The sequence below is a fragment of the Cervus canadensis genome, chromosome 20 (assembly GCF_019320065.1).
Source record: "Cervus canadensis isolate Bull #8, Minnesota chromosome 20, ASM1932006v1, whole genome shotgun sequence".
Classification (NCBI taxonomy): domain Eukaryota; kingdom Metazoa; phylum Chordata; class Mammalia; order Artiodactyla; family Cervidae; genus Cervus; species Cervus canadensis.
This window is the reverse complement of record NC_057405.1, coordinates 50,271,830-50,281,839: the sequence shown is the minus strand read 5'-3', so window position 1 is coordinate 50,281,839 and position 10,010 is coordinate 50,271,830. Positions and strand designations below refer to the sequence as shown.

At 37.3% G+C, this 10,010-nt stretch overlaps 1 non-coding gene across 1 annotated transcript; it reads left to right on the top strand.

The window, feature by feature from the left end:
• Positions 1-721: 721 nt before the first annotated feature.
• LOC122422969 lies at positions 722-828 on the top strand. The gene has a single exon (XR_006264053.1). It is a non-coding gene; the product is annotated as a U6 spliceosomal RNA (small nuclear RNA).
• Positions 829-10,010: the final 9,182 nt, after the last annotated feature.

The following is a 10,010-nucleotide window of genomic DNA, read 5'->3' as shown; positions in this document are numbered from 1 at the left end:
AACGCTCTCACCTGCATCCCATAACCAGCTGCAACAATATCTCATATCACTGTGTCCCCTATTTTGTCTCACTGCTCCTTTTCTGTCTCTCGAACACACTGAGTGATTCCTACCTCAGGACGCTTGTACTGCTGTTTTCCTCTACCTAGAATAACCTAATAATCTTTCATTAGGTCTGTGTGTGTGTGTGTGTGTGTGTGTGTGTGTGTGTGAGGCAGCTCCTCCTGGAATTTATTTGCCTTATGGGGCAAAGTCAACAGCCCCAGGAAAGTTCTCAGCCAATGCCAGCATCAACTGCCAGACATGAGAGCAAGCCTCCAGATGATCATGCTTCCCAGCCTTTGAGCCACTCCAGCTGATTCCAATTTGAGCAGAGCTTATTCCTTGGAAGGAAAGTTATGACCAACGTAGATAGCATATTAAAAAGCAGAGACATTACTTTGCCAACAAAGGTCTGTCTAGTCAAGGCTATGGTTTTCCCAGTGGTCATGTATGGATGTGAGAGTTGGACTGTGAAGAAAGCTGAGCACCAAAGAATTGATGCTTTTGAACTATGGTGTTGGAGGAGACTCTTGAGAGTCCCTTGGACTGCAAGGAGATCCAACCAGTCCATCCTGAAGGAGATCAGTCTGGGTGTTCATTGGAAGGACTGATGCTGAAGCTGAAACTCCCATACTTTGGCCACCTGATGTGAAGAGTTGACTCATTGGAAAAGACCCTGGTGCTCGCTTCGGCAGCACATATACTAAAATTGGAATGATACAGAGAAGATTAGCATGGCCCCTGCGCAAGGATAACACGCAAATTCGTGAAGCGTTCCATATTTTTGGTTAGCAGAAGGAAAGAAATCTTAAAAATTAGGGCAGAAATAAATGCAAAAGAAACTAAAGAGACCATAGCAAAAATCAACAAAGCTAAAAGCTGGTTTTTTGAAAAAATAAACAAAATTGACAAACCATTAGCAAGACTCATTAAGAAACAAAGAGAGAAGAACCAAATTAACAAAATTAGAAATGAAAATGGGGAGATCACAACAGACAACACTGAAATACAAAGGATCATAAGAGACTACTACCAGCAGCTCTATGCCAATAAAATGGACAACTTGGATGAAATGGACAAATTCTTAGGAAAGTATAACTTTCCAAAACTGAACCAGGAAGAAATAGAAGATCTTAATAGACCCATCACAAGCAAGGAAATCGAAACTGTAATCAAAAATCTTCCAGCAAACAAAAGCCCAGGACCAGATGGCTTCACAGCTGAATTCTACCAAAAATTTAGAGAAGAGCTAACACCTATCTTACTCAAACTCTTCCAGAAAATTGCAGATGAAGGTAAGCTTCCAAACTCATTCTATGAGGCCACCATCACCCTAATTCCAAAACCAGACAAAGATGCCACAAAAAAAGAAAACTACAGGCCAATATCACTGATGAACATAGATGCAAAAATCCTTAACAAAATTCTAGCAAACAGAATCCAACAACATATTAAAAAAATCATACACCATGACCAAGTGGGCTTTATCCCAGGAATGCAAGGATTCTTTAATATCCACAAATCAATCAATGTAATACACCACATTAACAAATTGAAAGATAAAAACCATATGATTATCTCAATAGATGCAGAGAAAGCCTTTGACAAAATTCAACACTCATTTATGATTAAAACTCTCCAGAAAAGCAGGAATAGAAGGAACATACCTCAACATAATAAAAGCTATATATGACAAACCCACAGCAAGCATCACCCTCAATGGTGAAAAATTGAAAGCATTTCCCCTGAAATCAGGAACAAGACAAGGGTGCCCACTCTCACCACTACTATTCAACATAGTGTTGGAAGTTTTGGCCACAGCAATCAGAGCAGAAAAAGAAGTAAAAGGAATCCAGATAGGAAAAGAAGAAGTGAAACTCTCACTGTTTGCAGATGACATGATCCTCTACATAGAAAACCCTAAAGACTCTACCAGAAAATTACTAGAGCTAATCAATGAATATAGTAAAGTTGCAGGATATAAAATTAACACACAGAAATCCCTTGCATTCCTATATACTAACAATGAAAAAACAGAAAGAGAAATTAAGGAAACAATACCATTCACCATTGCAACAAAAAGAATAAAATACTTAGGAGTATATCTACCTAAAGAAACAAAAGACCTATACATAGAAAACTATAAAACACTGATGAAAGAAATCAAAGAGGACACAAACAGATGGAGAAACATACCGTGTTCATGGATTGGAAGAATCAATATTGTCAAAATGGCTATTCTACCCAAAGCAATCTATAGATTCAATGCAATCCCTATCAAGCTACCAACGGTATTTTTCACAGAACTAGACAAAGAATTTCACAATTTGTATGGAAATACAAAAAACCTCGAATAGCCAAAGTAATCTTGAGAAAGAAGAATGGAACTGGAGGAATCAACCTGCCTGACTTCAGACTCTACTACAAAGCCACAGTCATCAAGACAGTATGGTACTGGCACAAAGACAGAAATATAGATCAATGGAACAGAATAGAAAGCCCAGAGATAAATCCACGAACCTATGGACACCTTATCTTTGACAAAGGAGGCAAGGATATACAATGGAAAAAAGACAACCTCTTTAACAAGTGGTGCTGGGAAAACTGGTCAACCACTTGTAAAAGAATGAAACTAGAACACTTTCTAACACCATACACAAAAATAAACTCAAAATGGATTAAAGATCTAAATGTAAGACCAGAAACTATAAAACTCCTAGAGGAGAACATAGGCAAAACACTCTCCGACATAAATCACAGCAAGATCCTCTATGACCCACCTCCCAGAATATTGGAAATAAAAGCAAAACTAAACAAATGGGACCTAATGAAACTTAAAAGCTTTTGCACTACAAAGGAAACTATAAGTAAGGTGAAAAGACAGCCCTCAGATTGGGAGAAAATAATAGCAAATGAAGAAACAGACAAAGGATTAATCTCAAAAATATACAAGCAACTCCTGCAGCTCAATTCCAGAAAAATAAATGACCCAATCAAAAAATGGGCCAAAGATCTAAACAGATATTTCTCCAAAGAAGACATACAGATGGCTAACAAACACATGAAAAGATGCTCAACATCACTCATTACCAGAGAAATGCAAATCAAAACCACAATGAGGTACCATTACACGCCAGTCAGGATGGCTGCTATCCAAAAGTCTACAAGCAATAAATGCTGGAGAGGGTGTGGAGAAAAGGGAACCCTCTTACACTGTTGGTGGGAATGCAAACTAGTACAGCCGCTATGGAAAACAGTGTGGAGATTTCTTAAAAAACTGGAAATAGAACTGCCATATGACCCAGCAGTCCCACTTCTGGGCATACACACTGAGGAAACCAGATCTGAAAGAGACACGTGCACCCCAATGTTCATCGCAGCACTGTTTATAATAGCCAGGACATGGAAGCAACCTAGATGCCCATCAGCAGATGAATGGATAAGGAAGCTGTGGTACATATACACCATGGAATATTACTCAGCCGTTAAAAAGAATTCATTTGAATCAGTCCTAATGAGATGGATGAAACTGGAGCCCCTTATACAGAGTGAAGTAAGCCAGAAAGATAAAGAACATTACAGCATACTAACACATATATATGGAATTTAGAAAGATGGTAACGATAACCCTATATGCAAACAGAAAAAGAGACACAGAAATACAGAACAGACTTTTGAACTCTGTGGGAGAATGTGAGGGTGGGATATTTCAAAAGAACAGCATGTATACTATCTATGGTGAAACAGATCACCAGCCCAGGTGGGATGCATGAGACAAGTGCTCCAGCCTGGTGCACTGGGAGGACCCGGGGGAATCGGGTGGAGAGGAAGGTGGGAGCGGGGATCGGGATGGGGAATACGTGTAAATCCGTGGCTGATTCTTATCAATGTATGACAGGACCCACTGAAATGTTGTGAAGTGATTGGCCTCCAACTAATAAAAAAATAAATTAATTAATTAATTAAAAAAAAAAAGATTAAAGCAATAAGGGTTAATGTTTAAATAAAATTTTACAATATTGAGTGCTTTAAAAAAAAAAAAAAGAAAAGACCCTGATGCTGGGAGGGATTGGGGGCAGGAGGAGAAGGGGATGACAGAGGATGAGATGGCTGGATGGCATCACCAACTCGATGGACATGAGTTTGAGTAAACTCCAGGAGTTAGTGATGGACAGGGAGGCCTGGTGTGCTGCGATACATGGGGTCACAAAGAGTCAGACACGACTGAGAGACTGAACTGAACTGAACTGAAACTACCTCTGCCAATCCCCGCCCCAGTTGTGAGCAAAATATATGCTACAATCATATTAGGCCACAAAATTGTGAAGGCATAGTAACTAGAACAGATTTTTGGTACACACACTGTATAGAATATATGTATACACACATATATATGTATGTATCACATATGCAAGTATGTGGTACATATGCAAGTATATAGTACATATGTGGTACACCACATATTTACCACATACCACAGTATGTAAGACACACACAGTTATGAGAACATGTGTATAAAATAATTATACTTCACAAGAAGTACTTGATTGTTTTCATGCTTTCATAACCAATGCTGTTTTTTTCCCATCAATATTCATATATTCATACAATTTCCCTCTCCAGAGTTCTGTATTTTTTCCTGTGGCTCCATACTTCCATTTATGATCATTTCCTTCGCCTAAAGAATACCCTTTACTGTTCTCTAGCTTGGGTTTGCTGGTGACAACTTTTGTTACTTTTTGTTGAAAATGTCTTAATTTTGCTTATTTTTTGAAGGACATTTCATTGAGTAGAGAATTATAGATTGCAAATAATTTTCTCTTGGCACTTTGAAGAGACCATTCCATTGTCAGTCTAATTATTGCTGTGCTGTAGATAATTATGTCTTTTTTCTCTAACTGGTTACAATATTGCTTCTTTGGTTTTTCAGTAGTTTAATTACATCATCTCTAAGTACAGTTGTCTTTGCATTCATCCAGCTTAGGGTTGATTGAAGTTTCCTAAATGTACTTTAAAACTTTTTTAGCAATTATCCGTTTAAGTGTAGTTTTTGCCAAATCCTATCCCTCTCTGCTCATTCTGGGACTAAAATTACATATGCTGAAAATTTTCACCATGTTTCATATAACATGTGTTCTATGTTTTCCACCCTTTCACCTTCCTATGCTTCAGTCTGAATATTTCCTTCTTATCTATCTTCCAGTTAATCAGTTCTCTCTTCTGCTGTGAGTAATCTGATATTAAACCATTCATTGAATTCTTAATTTCAGTTATTGCCTTTTCAGACAAAAATTTCCAAAAATTCTACCAATTATTTTTTTATAATTTCTACTTCTCTACCAAAATACTTTTGTTTTTAACTTATAAAATATATTAATCATATTACTGTAAATTCCCAGTTTGATAATATCATAATTTCAATATTCGAACCTTCTATATGTATGTTTTGTTGTACAGGATTTTTTCTCTTGGCTTTCATTCAGTTCTTATCTTTCTATACATCTAGTTACTTTAGACTGAATGCTAAATATTGTGAAATCTCTGAAAAATGTTATCTTTCATCAGAGAAGATTTACAATTGTTTTGGGCACACAACTAGGCTAGTAAGAGATCACCATAATGTAATCAGGCATTGAGCTAATTTAAGACTGGGCCTCCATTATTTTGAGGGGTGGTTTATTACAGCATACTCTTTCTCCTAGGTATCAGCCCTTCAGAGTTACAACTAAAAACTTCCAACTAAGAGGTGCTTAGCGGGGCCTCTCTACTTCAGAGAGGTCCAAACGCTAGCAACATCCAGAGACTGCTAAAATCTCAGCTCAATTTATCCTCTAAGCCGAGGTTTTAACTTCAGTTTCTCAGCTGCCACTTATGAATCAGCAAATGCCTCAAGGGGAAAACTAATGCCAAATATTAGACTCATTTCTAGGTATTTCCTTACCCATCTTCACTATCTTGCTATCTCTCTAATGCCATTAAATATACTGCTTTTATTTATTCCAGCTTTATAGTTATTCCCAGTGGGAAGGGTGGTAGAAAACAAATTAATCTGTCATTAATGAAAATTGATCTCTAGGTGGTTTTTTCTTAAACATTAGATGACTGCAAAAATATTACTTTGTTCAGGAAGGACTTATTTTACCATGGATTAATGAAATCATTCCAATTCCCATTTCTTTACTTTCCTTCATATTATCTTTATTTCCTTTATAGCATTTTTCACAATCTGAAATTGTCCTTTTATTTGTTCATTTATTAATGATTTTTAAATGATATATTTCTCCCAACTAGAACACAAATTCCATAATAACAGGAAAATGAGTTTATTACAATCCTCAAATGCCCAGCACTGTGCCTAAAACACTGAATAATATTATTTGAATGAGTAAATAAATGAATAAATTGCTCATAATCAGCCAGGAGATTCAAAAGTTGCTCTCTACAGAGATAACTAAATAAAAACTAAATGTTATAGGTAACAGACTTTTATTGATAGATGCAGTAAATGTACTTATTTTTTTAATTAACTCAAAGAATAAAAAGGTTACTCAAACTGCAGTTGATAAAATTGAGAGAAATTATATCTGGATTGTCTGGATTCTGTGACAGAATTCTATTACATGATTGATATCAACAATGTCAACCATATAACAAGTATTAATATTTACTACTCTCCCAGATGGTACAAGAGGTAAAGAATCCACCTGTCAGTACAGGAGATGCAAGAGATGCAGGTTCAATCCCTGGGTAGGGAAGATCCACTGGAGAAGGAGACGGCAGCCCACTCCAGTATTCTTGCCTAGAGAATTCCTTAGACAGAGGAGCCTGGCGGGCTACAGTCCATGGGGTCACAAAGAGTCAGACACGACTGACTATGTACATGCCACACACAGTTATTTACCTAGTAGCTGTTACACTCTGTGCTAACAACATCCTTTCTCTGCAAACCATGAGAAGCCATGGGAGCCTTTGAAAACCAGCACCCTACCACATTGCTTCTTAAATCAGTAGGTATTGTGGCCACCATTATTCTCTCTCCAGAGTACTCTGCAATTAAAACTACTAATACAATTGCAAAATAATTTTTTTCTTCAACATTTCTTTTCTGCATCTTCCTACTTCATAGCTCTAAAAGTGTTTCTTAGGGAATCCACTTTTAAAATTTCCTTTGTAAAATCTCTGTGGCTGTCAGAGCTATTGTGTGTGTGCATACATATGCATATATCTATGTGAGGGGTAAGGAGAGGGATAGAGGGAACGAAATGGCAAGGACTCTGAAATATATTGTTAACGAATTCACTCTAAATAAGCTGGATATTCAATTTTCCTGAATCTCTGAACCATGCTCAAGAGGACAAGGACATTTAAATCAAAGTTTGTTTTTACCTCTTCTAATATTCAGGGAGAAAAATGTCTCGTAGCTAACCTGAAACCTTGTGTGAAAAATATGAAGAGCCAGTTCTTGGAGTCTGCTTACTAGACCTACATCAGGGTAGGTTGTGGTAGCTGTGATGAGGCACTGGGAGTTTGTGCCAGGTCGGTACCTCCGTGAACCTCTTCTTCATACCAAAGGGAGAGTGCGCTTTAGGTTTACCACAGCCACAATAATTCTTTCTAGGTACTAACCAGAGATAGGCCTTCAGAATGAGGGTGTTTTACCTACTTTTCTGGAAGACTTAGTTCTGTTCTATTCCATCGGGATGAGTAATAAAAAAGAAAGATGCTGGAACCAATCTAACATATACTGATTACTATAGGAAGATTGATGGAGGAAGTAAAAAACAAAAAACAACTCACCCTTCATTCCTATTTAGTCACAAAATTCAGCCTCAAGTCTATTAAAGTTAAAGCTTGAGCCAGTGCTTGAACGTAGGCCAGAAATCAAAATTTTAGAATAGAGGTACCACTGGCAGCCTGTGGACTGAACTGATCCACATGTATGTTGTTTTTGGCTGGCAAAGTATTCTTAAAAAATTGAATGTAATACTTAAAGGATTGGAAATGTGTCCTTCACTCTGCCAAATCTCCCCTACTGCCTAGTATTTTGTACCAAGCATGAGTCACTCAATCAATCATGATGCATGCCTGGCCTCTATAGGCAATTTCAATTCAGATTGCAATTTCAATTTTAGAATGTATGTATTCAGGTTTCTAAAATAAATGAAATTATCTTTTAAAAATGAAATGCACGAATTAGTTATAGATATTGAATAATGATGATTATAATTTTTATTCCAAAGGAAATATTCAATATATTCAATCACTTAGATGCCAGAAGAGGTGAAATGCACAACCTAGAATTAAAAGATGGAACATGGGTTCAACTTTGTTTTATTTTGTTGGATTGCCTAAAGTCTCCCAAAATCATAAAAGTTATATATCATTATAATTTTCATTCTAATTTGGTTTTATAATTTATCTGTACAATAGGAATACCAAATAAGCATAAGATCTCAGTGGCATATAATAAGAAACATAGGTGCTCAAGAGTCTATGGGTTGGCTGACTGATTCTGCTGATTTCAGTTGGGCCCAGTGGGACTCAACCATGTGTCTGTTGGCAGGTCATATGGGAATAGGCTGGTCTAAAATAATCTTCATTAAGACAACCAGTCTCTCACATGCCAGCAGATTAACCTCTGGTAGCAGATTCCCCAAAGACAAAAGAGAAGAGCAGAAGCCTTCTTGAGGTCTAGGTTTAAGAGCTAAATATTATCATATCATGAAATTGGCCAGAGTAAGCCACAAGGCCAGGCCAGATACAGGGGGTGGCAAAATAGACCTCATCTTTCAATGTAAAGTCATATCTCAAAAGGTGCATTAGGGAGGAGTAGAAAACTAAGGCCATTTAAAAAAAAATCAATCTACCAAAGTAGTCCTTTCTGTATCTCTTTTTTCAATATGCCACAAGATCCTTTAAAATATATAATGCCCTCAACCCATTTCTTAGGCAAATTTTCACATTTAATAGCACAGGATTTTAATGTTTCCATGGAGTCAAGAATTCCTGTTTTAAGAATATGTTTGAGATTTATAACTTCAAACCTCACATAAAGACTAAAGAGGTTAAGAAAAACAAAATAATTTAGTGGCAGAACCAGAAATAAGTATTTCCTCAGCTACCACTCTGATTTTCTTTAAACCTTGCTGGTTGTGTGTGTGTGTGTGTTTGTGTATGTGTGTCTAAGTGTGTGTGTGTGTATGTGTGTATGTGTGCGTACATGTGTGTACGTGTGTGTGTGTGTGTGTGTGTGTGAGTGTAGGTTATCTTCCATCTGGAATATAGTAATAATTCCTAAGAATTTTGCTTCCACTCTGGAAACCCCTCTAATACATATTGCTCACAGCTGCCAAAATGACCCTTAAAATGATATCTGATTACACAACTCCACTTCAAACCCTTCAGTGATTCTTATTCCCTCAGGATAAAGTCCAAAACCTTGGTTCAACGTCATACGTGAGCACACACCTCACATCGCCCAGAACCATCTGGTTTCTTCCCATATCTAATCTCATTTCTCACCACCTCCACACACTCCTTCTGTTTCAACTGCACCTCAACATTCTAACGTGCTTTTTGTATCAAATCTTTGAGCCTTTGTGATGCTATTCTCAGTCGTTGCCTATGAAATTTTTTTTACTTTAAACTTTTTTTTGTATTGGGGTATAGCTGATTGGACTTCCCTGGTGGCTCAGTGATAAATCCACTTGCAAAGCAGAATATGTACATAGATTCAGGTTGAGTCTCTGAATAGGGAATATTCCCTGGAGCAGAAAGTGGCAATCCACTCCAGTATTCTTGCCATGGACAGAGGAGCATGGTGGGCTGCAGTCCATGGGGTTGCAAAGAGTCAGACATGACTGAGCAAGTGAACATGCATAGCCAATTAACAATGTTGCGATGGTTTCAGGTGGACAGTGAAGGGACTCAGTCATACATACACATGTATCCGTTCTCCCCTAAACTCC